Source organism: Eubalaena glacialis, chromosome 14, assembly GCF_028564815.1.
Source record: "Eubalaena glacialis isolate mEubGla1 chromosome 14, mEubGla1.1.hap2.+ XY, whole genome shotgun sequence".
NCBI classification, from domain to species: domain Eukaryota; kingdom Metazoa; phylum Chordata; class Mammalia; order Artiodactyla; family Balaenidae; genus Eubalaena; species Eubalaena glacialis.
In genome coordinates this window covers 9,184,564-9,198,124 of record NC_083729.1, presented here as the reverse complement: position 1 = coordinate 9,198,124, position 13,561 = coordinate 9,184,564, and positions in this window count along the sequence as shown.

Sequence of the window (13,561 nt, the reverse complement as noted above, 5' to 3'; positions counted from 1 at the left end):
GAGAGCTCTGTGTAAACAAGAAGAAGCTGCACAAATGCAAAGTAGCTTTGATATTCAGAAAGGTGATATTATGACACCTGCATACAGTGTAACAGTTGTCTATATGCATGTGGATAGGAGGATGTTGTAATTTTTTTGGTAGCAGCTTTATCGAGATGAAATTCTTGTATCATACAATTCCTCTATTTACAGCGTATGTTTAATGACTGAGATATGCCCTTCTGCCTAATTGACCTGGCTCTAAATCTTCTCTGTGTTTATTTTATTAGCTTTTTGTATGCTTGGTATGACCTAGGCTTAGAGAAGCAGCAGCCCTGCTAGGTGACCCTGATTTGCATGGCCCTGGGTTCCTTGGTTTTCGGTATGAGTTGTCCTGACCTTCTCTTGCTTGTTCAACCAGTGGAGGGGCAGGAAGGGGAAGGGTGGAGGGGAGCTCCCACCTTTTCCTGCACAACAGCAGAGACCTCAGACCTGCACCAGCCACAAGGCCTGCAAACAAAAGGGGAGGGCTTTCATGCATTTTATGTGCCTTTACCCTGATACCCAACTTGAGACGATCTTTTCCGCTTCCTAAATTGTCCTCCTCTCTATGTTTTTTCTTTTTCTTTTAACAAATCAAAAGTGCCTGATTACTTGCAAGGGTCCATCAGCAATATGAAAACACTACCAGAGAAGAAAACCGCATCAATAAATATTGGCATCCTACTCAGCTTTAGACAATGATCGTTAAAATTACTTATTTTCACTCATTTAACATATTATCTCTGACATGAAGTACCTTTTCTCCCTCCTGAGACAAAGACGTACTCCACCTGGTCTGGACAGGACAAGAGACGTTTTTATTTGGATATGGCATTATTTTTAAAAAGTAACTTTGTTGATCACATTTAAAGTGGCTCCAGACCAAAAAATCAGAGAGCTGCCAATTGATGAATCATTGACAGTGCTGGCTGCGAGGCAGTTAAGGATGCCTGCTGCCTGGGGAAGAAGGCACGACTGGGGCAGAAGGAAGGGGCCCTGGATCACCAGCTGGGAGCCCAACTTTCTGGTCTTTTCGTTCCTTTTCATTGTTTCCAGCTCAGATCACTCAGTGTCTTCTCAGGGCTTCAGTTTCCTCACCTGCACTTTGGAAGGGAGTCAGAGTCTCTTTAGCGCCCCTAGAGCTATAGGGATATGCATGTCTACAATTCTAAGATCCAGCTTAAAAAGAAAAAACCATCAGCCCCCCCTGTTTCTATAGAAGAATGAGTCCCCTGTAGGCATGAGATGTCAGACATGTCAGAACTTCTCTCCTTCCTTCTCTTTCATCTTGTTTTCGAAACCCAAGGAAAATCGCCAAGTTTTCTGCCTAGAAACAAAGAAAAGCAGCAAAGTTTGTCCTTTAGCCTGATTGCATCTCATTTCAGTGCCGAGTGCCCCCTCCTCCCCACCCCGACCCCCTCAGATTTTATTTACCATTAATGGAGTGACCGAATCTATACCAGAAACAGCTACTGCAAGTTTGTTTTATGCATGTAAAGCTGACTCACGCTCTCTGACCTTGGGCAGTAAGTACGAAAAAGAATTTTTTTTCCGTAGTGAACGAGGCATGCTTATATCAGTTGTTTTATTAGGTCTTTAATGCAACTTTGTGAGGTTATCTTAGGAATGAGCAAATGGAGGTTCAAAAATGGAGGTGAGTGGAGGGAAGTGGGCAGCAGAGCTAGGGGAGGGGGCTCGTGGGCTCCTGAGTCCAGTGTTCTTTCCAAAACACCCTCTTTCCTTCCGATGCTCAGGAAAGCAACTAAGACACAGGGTTTCTGCTAGATAGAAACTAAGGGCTCTGGGAGCACCGATAAGGAGGCTCAACCCAGAAGTTTCCTCTCAGGAACCATGACTGTCCTTGCAGCTATGTCTTTATCTACAGAACTTGGACAGAGCCTGAAACTTGGGAGCCTCACAAATGTATGTTGGGCAGACGACAAGCACAGGATGGGGAGGGGAGGCCTTAGGAAGGAGAAGCCCTGAGCTGGACTCTGGATGCTGGGTCCTCAGGGGCAGGGAATGGATCCTCTTTGGGTGGAAAGTGATTCTGTGTGGCTAGAGCATTGAGATTAAGAAGGGGAAATGAAGAAGGAGGGCTAGATTATAACTGTAGAGAAACGTGTTTAAATGAGAAATTCGAACACTGTGGTCTAAGCAATGGAGACCCTAAAACTATTGTTTTGAGTGAAATAATAACACTCTCATGTGAACAAATAAAGACTAATTACAATAGTCAGGCATCTAAATAGGCACAGGGCCTGAGTGCTTCCCGAAATCTCTACAATCTTGCCCCATTGGAGCTACTCTCTTGACTGTAAGTAAAGCCCTGATTTTTTGTTTGTTGACTCATTTTTGAGACTAGCTAGAGAACCCCTTTCTACTGGTCTCTTTTGTATTTCATTCTCTAGCACATTTGCTTATGAGTAGCGTGATCAACTCTCTTGGTTTGCCTGAAATGTTCCTGCTTTGAGCATGGAAAGTCCTTCTTCCCTGGAAATCGTTCATCCCTGGATACATTTATTATGTATATGTCAACATCTCTCCAATGTTGGGTTCCAGCCCAGTCTTTTCTCCTGAAATCCATACCCATATGTCCAACCATGTTAAGGCAACTTCACTTGGGTGACTCAGAGTTAATTAAAACCTGGTGTATCTCCTACTGATCTCATAATTTCCTGCTATCCAAAACAGCAACTCAGCCATTGTTCCAGCACAATCCACACAGTTGCTCAATCTAGAAACACAGAGCATCACAGGACTCCTCTCTCTGACTCATCCCACTCCCATCCAGTCACCCCTTGAGGATCTTTAGGACTCACCACTTTCCCCCCTCCCACTGCCACTATCCCAGACCAAGCCATGGTCAACTGTTCCCTAAATTTTTGTAAAAGAATCTTATCTGTTCTCTTGTTCCTCTGACAAGTATTTTTCAATCATAATCAGAGTGATGACTTGAAAATACAAATCTGATCCTGGGACTTCCCTGGTGGTGCAGTGATTAAGAATCCACCTGCCAATGCAGGGGACACGGGTCCGATCCCTGGTCTGGGAAGATCCCACATGCTGCAGAGCAACTAAGCCTGTGCGCCACAACTACTGAGCCTGCGCTCTACAGCCCACGAGCCACAATTACTGAGCCTGTGCACCACAACTACTGAAGCCTGCATGCTGCAACTACTGAAGCCTGTGCACCTAGAGCCCATGCTCCGCAACAAGAGAAGCCACTGCTCGCCGCAACTAGAGAAAAGCCCACGCGCAGCAATGAAGACCCAGTGCAGCCAAAAAATTAAAAAATTAAAAAAATACAAATCTGATCCTATAACTATGCTGTTTAGTAATTACCAGTGATTTGTATCCAAACTCCTTGACCCAACTCACAAGGTCCATCGTATCTGAGCCACGCTGCCATTTGCAGGATATCCACAGATGTTCTCCCATTGATGGGTTGGGGAGGGAAGTTGGAGGGACAGGGGTTAGAGGGTGAAGACTTTTCTACTTCTCCTCATTAAGAATGTAAACTCTGGAAAATAATTTTCCCTTCTTTCCATTGTGGAGCATGACTTAAAATAAACTACCCACTCACATTTCCCCAAAGGGAGAGGATTTATTAATCTGATGGGTAAGAACTGGAATTTATTAGGCCACATTTTACTAGTAGACAGAGTCTCTTCAATCAAAGCCAGTTCTCACTTGGGATCCTGGTCCCTCCAAAGGCAGGCTCTTATCTTCTGCACAATCACTAATTTGAATTATCAGGCCTCTCTCTCTTTACTCTTCTTTCTTTCCAGACTTCAGGCATACCTGAGTAAGCAGATCTAAAACTTCAGATTCAGAGACCAAAGTCCAAACTGAACCTCAAGCCTAAACCACAATTTCTAATCCAAGTGTTACCAAGCCTGGTAAAGGAGATTAGGCTGATGACAAGAGCAGACAGTATTCTTTCCACTTACATTCTTTACTTCTTAGAGAACTGTTGGGATGGATGGAAAGGCTGGTCTCAGGGCATAATCCACTTCAGGTAGGTACCAGAAATATATATATATATATATATTGAGCTATTTTGGAAAAGTGTCACTCATATAATCTGATCGCACATAAACTTTCTCAGGAAACCAAGAAACCAATATTGCTTTCGATGTCAATGAAAAAATTCCAATGAGTCACACACATACCTACCACACTCTGCTATATTCACATGCGTGCACACACACATACACATGTATACACACAATGGAACCACATTATATATGAAGACAATATTCTAAAATTATGCCTATGTGGCAAAAAACACATGTATTCAAAATGACACTGGGTCATCCTTTCTTTGATTGGGCCCCCAGTTAAGCAGTTACATTGGTTCCGAGCCTGTGTGTGTGAAAAAAAAATATGGCTTGGAGGGACCCACAGCGGAGTGAGGGGCTCACACTGAGGCCCCCAGAGCTCAGAGCCATGGAGACACCGTCAGGTGTTCACTTCCCGTCTCATGCTCACCCTGCGACATGCTCACTGAGTATAGCAGTGGGTGAGCCTTTCTCTCTCTCTCCTCTCTCTCTCTCTCTCTCTCTTTCTCTCTGTATTCAGTCAGAGTTCTCCAGAGAAAATGAACCAGCAAGATACATCTAAAAATCACAAGAGCTAATTCCTTAGGAAGGCTGACAAATACCAAGATCGGCAGTCCACAAACTGGAGACCCAGGACAGCTGATGGTATAATTCCAATTTGAGTCCAAGTCCGAAGGCAGGAGAAGACCTATGTCCCAGCGCTAAGACAGTCAGGCAGAGAGAGAATTCTTTCTGACCCTACCTTTTGGTTATTCAGGCCTTCAGTGGATTGGATGAGGGCCACCCACATTAAAAGGGGCACTCGGCTTCACTTATGTACTGATTCAACTGTTCATCTCATGGAGGAACACCCTCCCAGACACACCCAGAAAAATGTTTAACCCAATAACTGGAAACCCCATGTCCCAGTCAAGTTGACACATAAAATTAACTCTGTCTCTGTCTCTGCCTGTCTGTCTGTCTGACTCTCATTTTTAGTTGACAGCACATAGTTGAATTAATGTTAACAGCTATAGTGCAAAATTCATACAACCCATTTAGGGAGCCGGGAGGAGGAAGCCATTTATTTTGCCTCATTTTGGAGCAGTGTCAGGGAAGACATCTCAGAAAGTTTGCTTTGGAGCACACCTTGAAGGAGAAATTTTTCAGATGGAAAGTGTGGGGTGGGGACTGCAGCACGGTCAGGCCTATGAGAGAGGCTCCTGAAGTATGATTTCAATGAAATGATAGACGAACTGACACATTTACTCTTGGAGTGGTTTCTCTTTTCTTCAGACATTCTTTCTCTTTTTCTTATCTGGCTCAGTCTCTCTCCAGGAAAGACCTAGGCACCTCAGGAATGAAACAGTGCCTTAAAAAAAGAAAATGTGTTGGCTTAAGAGTCAGAGAATCTGGTTCTAAGTGAGTGACTTTAGGCAAATTACTTCCTCTGCAGGAGTTCGCTTCCTTATTTGTCCAAAAGGACTAAAACTCTCTAGTGTAACATTGATGTGATTTAAATAAAACACACAGGAGAAAGTATACAGCTAGAATCCCAACCCAGAGAGCACTTGGTCAATTCTGGCTCCCTTTTTCTCCCCTGGGCATCTGGAGTGCTGTTCCCCCAGGGTCCCAGCCCAGGGCAGAACTATCAGCCAGGGCCGGAGAGGAGGCCACCCACTTGCACAAGAGATGATAAAGATGTGGAATGTGTTTTCTGAAAGCCACCTGCAGTGTGACAGGGAAAGGAAGCCAATAGAGGAATGAAGCAGCCTGTCTGCCAAACTCTTGGAAGAGGAATGTTCCACAGGCATCGGTGAGGACAGCAGAGAGACACCCCTCTCGATGTTACTGGATTGCGGTTGTCCTGTTGCTCATTAAGAGTTCCGAAGGGGAACCCTCCTACGCTGCTGGTAGGAATGTAAATTGGTGCAGCCACTATAGAAAACAGGATAGAGGTTGCTTAAAAAACTAAAAATAGAGTTGCCATATGATCCAGCAATCCCACTCCGGAGCATATACACGGAGAAAACTCTAATTCGAAAAGATACCTGCACCCCAATGTTCATTGCAGCACTATTTACAATAGCCAAGACATGGAAGCAATGTAAATGTCCATTAACAGATGAATGGATAAAGAAGATGTGGTGTATATGTATATATAATGGAATACTACTCAGCCATAAAAGAGAATACAATAATGACATTTGCAGCAACATGGATGAACCTAGAGATTGTCATACTAAGTGAAGTAAGCCAGACAGAGAAAGACAAATATCATATTATATTACTTATATGTGGAATCTAAAAAATGTTACAAATGAACTTATTTACAAAACAGAAGCAGACTCACAGACATAGACAGAGTTACCAAAGGTGAAAGGGTGTAGGGAGGGATAATTTAGGAGTTTGGGATTAACAGATACACACTACTAAATACAAAATAAACAACAAGATCCTACTGTATAGCATGGGGAACTATATTCAATATCCTATAATAAACCATAATGGAAAAGAATATGAAAAGAATCTATCTGTCTATCGTCTATCTATCCATACGTGTATAACCGAGTCACTTTGCTGTACACCAGAAAGTAACACAACATTGTAAATCAACTATACTTCAATTAAAAAAAAAGTTCTGAAGAGGAGAAGACTCACCTCCTGATTAGAGGATGACACTGGGCGAGTGAGAGCACAGACACCTTGAAGCGCCGAGCAGGCACCCGCCCGTGCTGGAGTCCCGGATCCTGCCTTGACTTGCAGATGCCACGGCACAGGGGGTGGTGGGGCTGGAAGGTCTCCTCCTGTTATAACGCAATACTCCACGCATCTCAGGTTTCCTCTCACGCCTTCAAAATGTCCGTTTTTCAGGCAGCCCCATTCCGGTTAGCGTCATCCTGAGAAGCAGAACTTTCTCCTCCTCCCCTTGCTGCCTGAGGTCTAGCGGGCAGCTCCTGACTGGGACAGCGAGGGCCCCTGGGCCCAGAAGAAAGAAGCCCAGCGTGGCTGAGAGCTCCAGCACTTGGCACCTGCAGGGGGAGCTGGCCTTGTCAGCAACGGGGTGCCCTCTCTTTTCCTGAGGAGCTCACCTCTAGAAGAACCGGTTCTGACCTGTTGCATCTATTCTAGAAGCCTGGAATCCTCTCTGTCACGGTCAGGCCAGCTCTGGAGCCTGTCCATCAAGCCGAGCATCCTAGCCCTGCACCACTCTTCGCATCCGTATAAGGGAGCTTTTCAGACCCTCTGCTCGCATAGAACTTTCCTAAACAGTGTTATCTCTAAGCTTTTGTCCATGCTATTCCTTCTACCTGGAATGCCCTTTCTCTTTCTTGGTGTATTAAAGATCTATTTTTCTTTCAATGCCAATGCCCTCTTCTGCTTCCAGTCTTCCCTGAAACCCACCATTGTGCTTAGTTATGCCCTTTCAGATGAACTTCAGTTACGCCTGTTTTTGTCGCAATCGTTCATTCTACCTGGCAAAAAATTGTTAACAAGCTTATCTTCCCCGTTGGATCGAATGCTCCTTGAGGAAAAGGAGCTCAGAGGAGAAGGGGGAACTGGGCTGATGTCATTAGGGGTAGCTGAGGGGCGGAAGTGGAATGAGTGGAGGCCCCGAAAGCACTGATCTTGGGTGCGACATTTAAGTATGCACCAAAAAAATTAAAACTCAGAAGTCAAGATAAATATTTGAATGCAATATTTTTTAAAAATCAAAATTAATTCAAAAATCCTTGATGAAGAAAATATTAAAGTTTAAAAAAAGACAGGCTGCTGTCCATATACTTGTTTTATGACCCCGGGTCATTGAGCAATATGATGGGAGACAGGCGTTTCCAATCAGCCTGCAGTTCCAAAGCTGTGCATCCTGCTGGGGAGGCTTAAGAGGGTTAAGCACAGAGTGAAAACTGACTGGGCAACACAGGGTTTTATGTGTAGTCATATTTTGGGTATAAGTAGTCAGTTTTCATTTGTTTTTTCTACTTAGATCAAGATATAGGAGACTGTTTTGAAAAGTATGTATAAAGGTGCACATCTGTAGATTTTCCTTTAATCCCAGGTTCAACCACATCTCTGCAAGGCTCTAGTTCTGGGAAGAAGTGGCACTTGCTTCAGGATCATGGCATGGGGACAATTTAGTTAAGTTGGAAAGGACCCTGAGGAATCTTCCCCAACTCCTGAGAGGGTCTCCATCAACTCTCCATGAGAGGGTCTCCATCCAAGAAGTCTGGCTGTATGGAGAACTGTGTAGTCCTTTCTTGTATCTCAAATCACAATTCCCACCCTAGTCAGTTCAGAATCCCCTGGAAATATCAATTCCTCCTCTTTTTAAGTTAGAAATAAATTAGTCTTAATAATTGCTTCATGATGGTTTCTCTATATCACCTTTTGTTTATAAGCAAAGTAGGACTATTTTTTATTCAGTTTACGTTTTTCAGTTATTTCAAAGAAGACTTACTCTGAACAGGCCCTGGGCTACATCCTGATAACTCAGAAATAGGTAAACAAAGGTCCTGCCTCAATTTGCTGACAGTTTACTGCACTTGTCTGTGCATTACTGGGAGGGGAGGGGGCAGGAGATAAGGAGACGGAAAGTGATAATCATAATTATCACGATCATAATTGGTGTCATAAGTGTAACAGCAGCGTTAAGCTCCGCAACCACAGGGACACAGAAGAGGAAGCCAGGAATTCAGCCTTACTAGGTGGAGGACAACTGGAGAGGCCAGTGATGCCAGGATGAGGCGGGGAGCTGGCCTTGTCAGCAGAGCAGGGGCACAGGGAGACGAGCATAGGCTGGAGGTGGTCTTCCTGACACGCTCAAGGGGAAAGGTATTCCTGGAAAAGGCAGCAGCCTATGGAAAGCTCAGAGCAGGAAGAGGTCAAGTGCATTAAGGGGAGTAAACCGGCTTAGTACGGCCGGCCTTTAGGACAGAAGAGTGAAACACTGGACCTTCTGACCCCCACCAAGGACTTGTGCGCAGCGGGGCAGAACTCTGATGGATTTTTTTTTTTTTAAATGTGATGATCCATTTATTTATTTATTTATTTATTTATTTATTTATTTATTTATTTATGGCTGTGTTGGGTCTTCGTTTCTGTGCGAGGGCTTTCTCTAGTTACGGCAAGTGGGGGCCACTCTTCATCGCGGTGCGCAGGCCTCTCACTATCGTGGCCTCTCTTGTTGCGGAGCACAGGCTCCAGACGCGCAGGCTCAGTAGTTGTGGCTCACGGGCTCAGTTGCTCCGCGGCATGTGGGATCTTCCCAGACCAGGGCTCGAACCCGTGTCCCCTGCATTGGCAGGCAGACTCTCAACCACTGTGCCACCAGGGAAGCCCCTCTGATGGATTTTAAACCGCTAGAGTGACATGGTGGGTTTTGTGTTCCCAAGTTTGCCTTCAGGCTGCTGTGAGTGCGAGGGAGAGTGGGTTCAGCCTGGGGAGAGAGAGAGAGAGGCAGGCGGGCGTGGCCTGTTGGAGACATGCCATGTGGTAATGAGAGGAAATAGAAAATGTCATTAACGTGTCTGCCACCAGAAACGAGAGCTAAATCTATGACTCTCCTCCTCCCATTTCTATTATGAATGATTGCGTTTCAATTACGATTTTGAAAGTATTTCCTTGAGGAAATATGTCAGAGTTCCACGATGGGAAAGAAGGAAATGGAGCCATGAAAGTTTAATTTATTGTAGTGACTGCATTTAGAGAAAGGAATAAGAAAATGAAATAGAAGAGGGAGGCCGAAAAATGGAGAGTGCGGCGGACTGGGCCACCTGCTGTGCGCAGGGAGCAGACAGAAGCAGCCTGGGGTGTCTGAATACTGATGGAGTCATTTGATGGCATGTGATGAAGGAAGCAGGGAGGCACCATCCCTGCCGGGCAGGGTAGCCATTTCATAACACTGGGCTCCTAAGTGTCAGCTCTGTTGTTCCCCGAGGACGTTGAAGGAAAGAAATAGCCTTTTCTGGGGAAGAAGGACGGTATGGCTCTAGCCCCACGCTGGACACTGGGGAAGCGGGTGCAGGAACGAGTCAGATGGGGGCCTGCCCTCACAAGGCTTGCAGTCCAGGGGTGAAGGGGCACTAGGCTGATATAACAGGAAAGGAAGTGTGGACAAGAGAGCTTCTACTGGACAAAAAAGCAAGCAATGCTAACGGAAAGGTGGGGACCCTTTATCTTGAAATAAAGGGGTTACCAGGCCTTGATCCACACATCAGTCAATGATCCTCTCAGGAGATCACACCCTTCACTGGTCTTTGGAAGGGGTGGATGCATTCAAAGTGTATCCATTTATTCATCCACTCGCTTACCATGTAACCGAGAATTCAACCGAGAATAAGTCCCAGGCCTTTGCCCTGTAGGAGCTACTGGGGGAGATAGACACATCAGGAAATAATTAATCAGAAAGCAAGGCAGTCTGAGCTCAGATAGTGATGTGCGTAAGGGTTATAGGATCTCAGATGCAGCACAGTGAAATCTGTCTAGGAGGAAATCAGAAGAAATCTCTGAAGTGAGACTTAAAGGAGAAAGGGAGTTTCCTGGTGGATGGGTGAGCAAAAGGGGACAGAGAAGGTGTCCCAATGAAAGCCACAGCCCGTGCAGAGCAAGACAGGGAGGCGGGAAGCAGCGCAGTGATTTCAGGAAGCCCAGGATTGGTGTGGGAATGACAGGAGAGGAAACTGGTGAACCACACCTCACAGGAGCCAGGACCACCACAACACGTGGGCCATGCCAGGGACTTGGGATGGCCTTGGGGAACTCATGGGTGCACTTGGGTTCTCAGGAGACCACTCAGGATGCTTGGTGGAGGATGGCCAGGAGGGAAGGGACTGGAGTTCTGGAGCTCGGTGGGAACCCCCAGCTGTCATAGGAGAGAGATGGCGGGGTCTGCGCAAGGGCAGTGACCGCAGCCTGATCAGAGGACAACCCAGGGGCCATGCCAAGAGCACCAGGAAAATAAGCCCGCAGATGCTGAACGCAAATCAGCAGAAACTTTAGTCTAGAGATGTTCTGTTGCAATCAAAGCCTAGGAACAATAGAATTTTAGAGGGTGGAACACATTATTTCTTAACTGGAAGCTGCATCATAATTACCTCAATCCCATCTCTTTTCATTTGCACATATTAAGCTTATTTGATCCCCAAAACAATCCTGCAAGGCAAGGAGCATGCCCCTTCCCCCTGCCTTTTCCAGATAGGGAAGCTAAATCCCGGAGAAGGTTAACCGTTTGCTTCAGGTTTTACATCAAGTGCATAGTGGAGCTGGAAGAGAATACATGTCTTTCTCACTCCAGAACCAGCACAGATTTCTTCCCTCCCTCCCTCCCTCCCCTCCTCCCCTCTTGTCTGCCTCGGTCTCTCTCATTACCATCAGACGGATGCCAGGCTTTGAAGATGAGGAATCTGGAAGGCACAGGGCCTGGGTCTAATGGAAGAGAAACACTGAATAGGCTGCCCTGGGAGGTGTCAGTACTGGGGGTACATTTTTACATCAATCTACAGAGGAAGAAACATCTACCTCTGCCTGGGGAGACAGGCAAGGCTTCCAGAAGGAGAGGACGTTTGAGGGTGAACAGGAATCTCTAGTTGCAGAGGGCTCTCCTTAGCTCAGAGCTTGGCCACAGAAGTTAATTAGCAGAAGAATCTACCTTGACCCATGATGAGTCAGACTGGAATTCCCTTTTATTTGCGGCTAGCCCCTTGGTCTGCTGGCTAACACTCTTCCTGGTGACCCCCTCTGCTTCTTCCTCCACCATACTTCCTTCTGACCACTCAGCTGTGCCCGAAAAGCCCACGTGGAGCTCACGCGGGTCCCTGCACGAGGCCCCCGGGAGAAGGTAGGTGTGCTCAGTGGTGTGACCTGGAATCCGTGGGCTTTTCTGCACTCATCCCAAGGGGGCTGCCGGTAGTTCCCTTTAAGAAGGGTGATCACACAAGTTAATTCCAGTCCCCCTGGCAACCGCAGGAGAGGCAGGCAACTCCCTGTTCATGGGAGAAGCAGCCCAGCATTGCAAAAGGATGCAGATGAATAATTAAGTCACTGTTTACAAGAAATTCTAATCTTAGGGCAGTTCAAGGTAAAGACAGATACCAGGCAAGAACAGCCAAGAACAACGCTGCCAGAACACACGGAGACAGAGGCCTCTAGCCAGACGATGTTTTTTTCTCTAAGTACTGTCGCCAAAAAAACTCAGCCAAAAAATCTCTCTGTTCTCTGGGCACCCCCAGCGTATCAGTAATAATAATAGTAAAAGTAATTCACTGTGATATTGGATTGCCTGCTATGTGCTAGACATTTGTTTAGATTATTTTATTTCAAACCTCCCCCTCCTCCCTCCCTCTCGAACATCTAAGTAGGTGTGACTACAGAACAGGAAACAGAGAGGTTGAGTAATTGGTTGAAGTCACACAGTTAATGAGTAACAGAGTTAACTTGGGTCTAGGGAGTGAAATTAAGTCTAATTGCTTTTCAGTTCTACACTTTGTTTTGCCAAGTGGGGAAAATGGTTCTACAGATTAAGGTTTTATTTATTTCTGAATCTCCTACATCCCTCCCAATGCATCTCAAGTATTTGGGATTATGGGGATCTTTTTTAAAACTTGAGAAATAAAGCCCGACTTCCTCCTAAAATTGCACCTGTGTACAAGGAAAGTTTTGTATAAAATTTCAGAGTATTCACAGACTTCTTTTGCAAACCATCTGTGAACTGCAGGCTAAGAAACTCTGAGGACACTCTTGTGTGTGAGTTGATTTAGGATTATACCCTCAAACCTTATGTGGTCATTCACTGCAGGGCTCTGTGACCTGCCTTTGCCTCTCGATCACCACCCACCCACTCCTTCCCGCCCACCCCCAGCACTGAATAGGGACCGCTGCTCTGCACAGGGCAGGGGAGATTCTGAGAAGGGACATAGACAGCTGTCTCGATACTTCTTTGTCGAGGTCGATGGAGGTTGTCTCATTGTGTTCGAGACATCTTAGTTCTGACATCACCTGTGGCTTGTACAACTGTCCAGAGGTCTGGGGAAACCCGGTAATGCACACAGCCTCTATTAACCTTATTGATGGCAGAGACGAAACGACAATGACCTTGTACCTTCTCACTCTTTCCCAAACACACCCTTGATACTATACTAAAACTCGACACGCTGTAGTTTCTTAAGCAGTTGTTGTAATGCAGAATCTGAAACCACATAAGTGATCTTTTGTTACTTCATGTACCACAGTCAAAACAATACAACACATCAGATTGAAGGCAAAAGCAGATATGAGAATCCAGACATTAAAGAGATTTACAAAAGGTGTAAAACAATCTCTCTCTACTAAGTATTTTATTTTAAAAATAGTTATTTTATTAAAATATGTTATGTCTGGGCTTCCCCGGTGGCGCAGTGGTTGAGAGTCTGCCTGCTAATGCAGGGGACACAGGTTCGAGCCCTGGTCTGGGAAGATCCCACATGCCACGGAGCTACTAGGCCCGTGAGCCACAACTACTG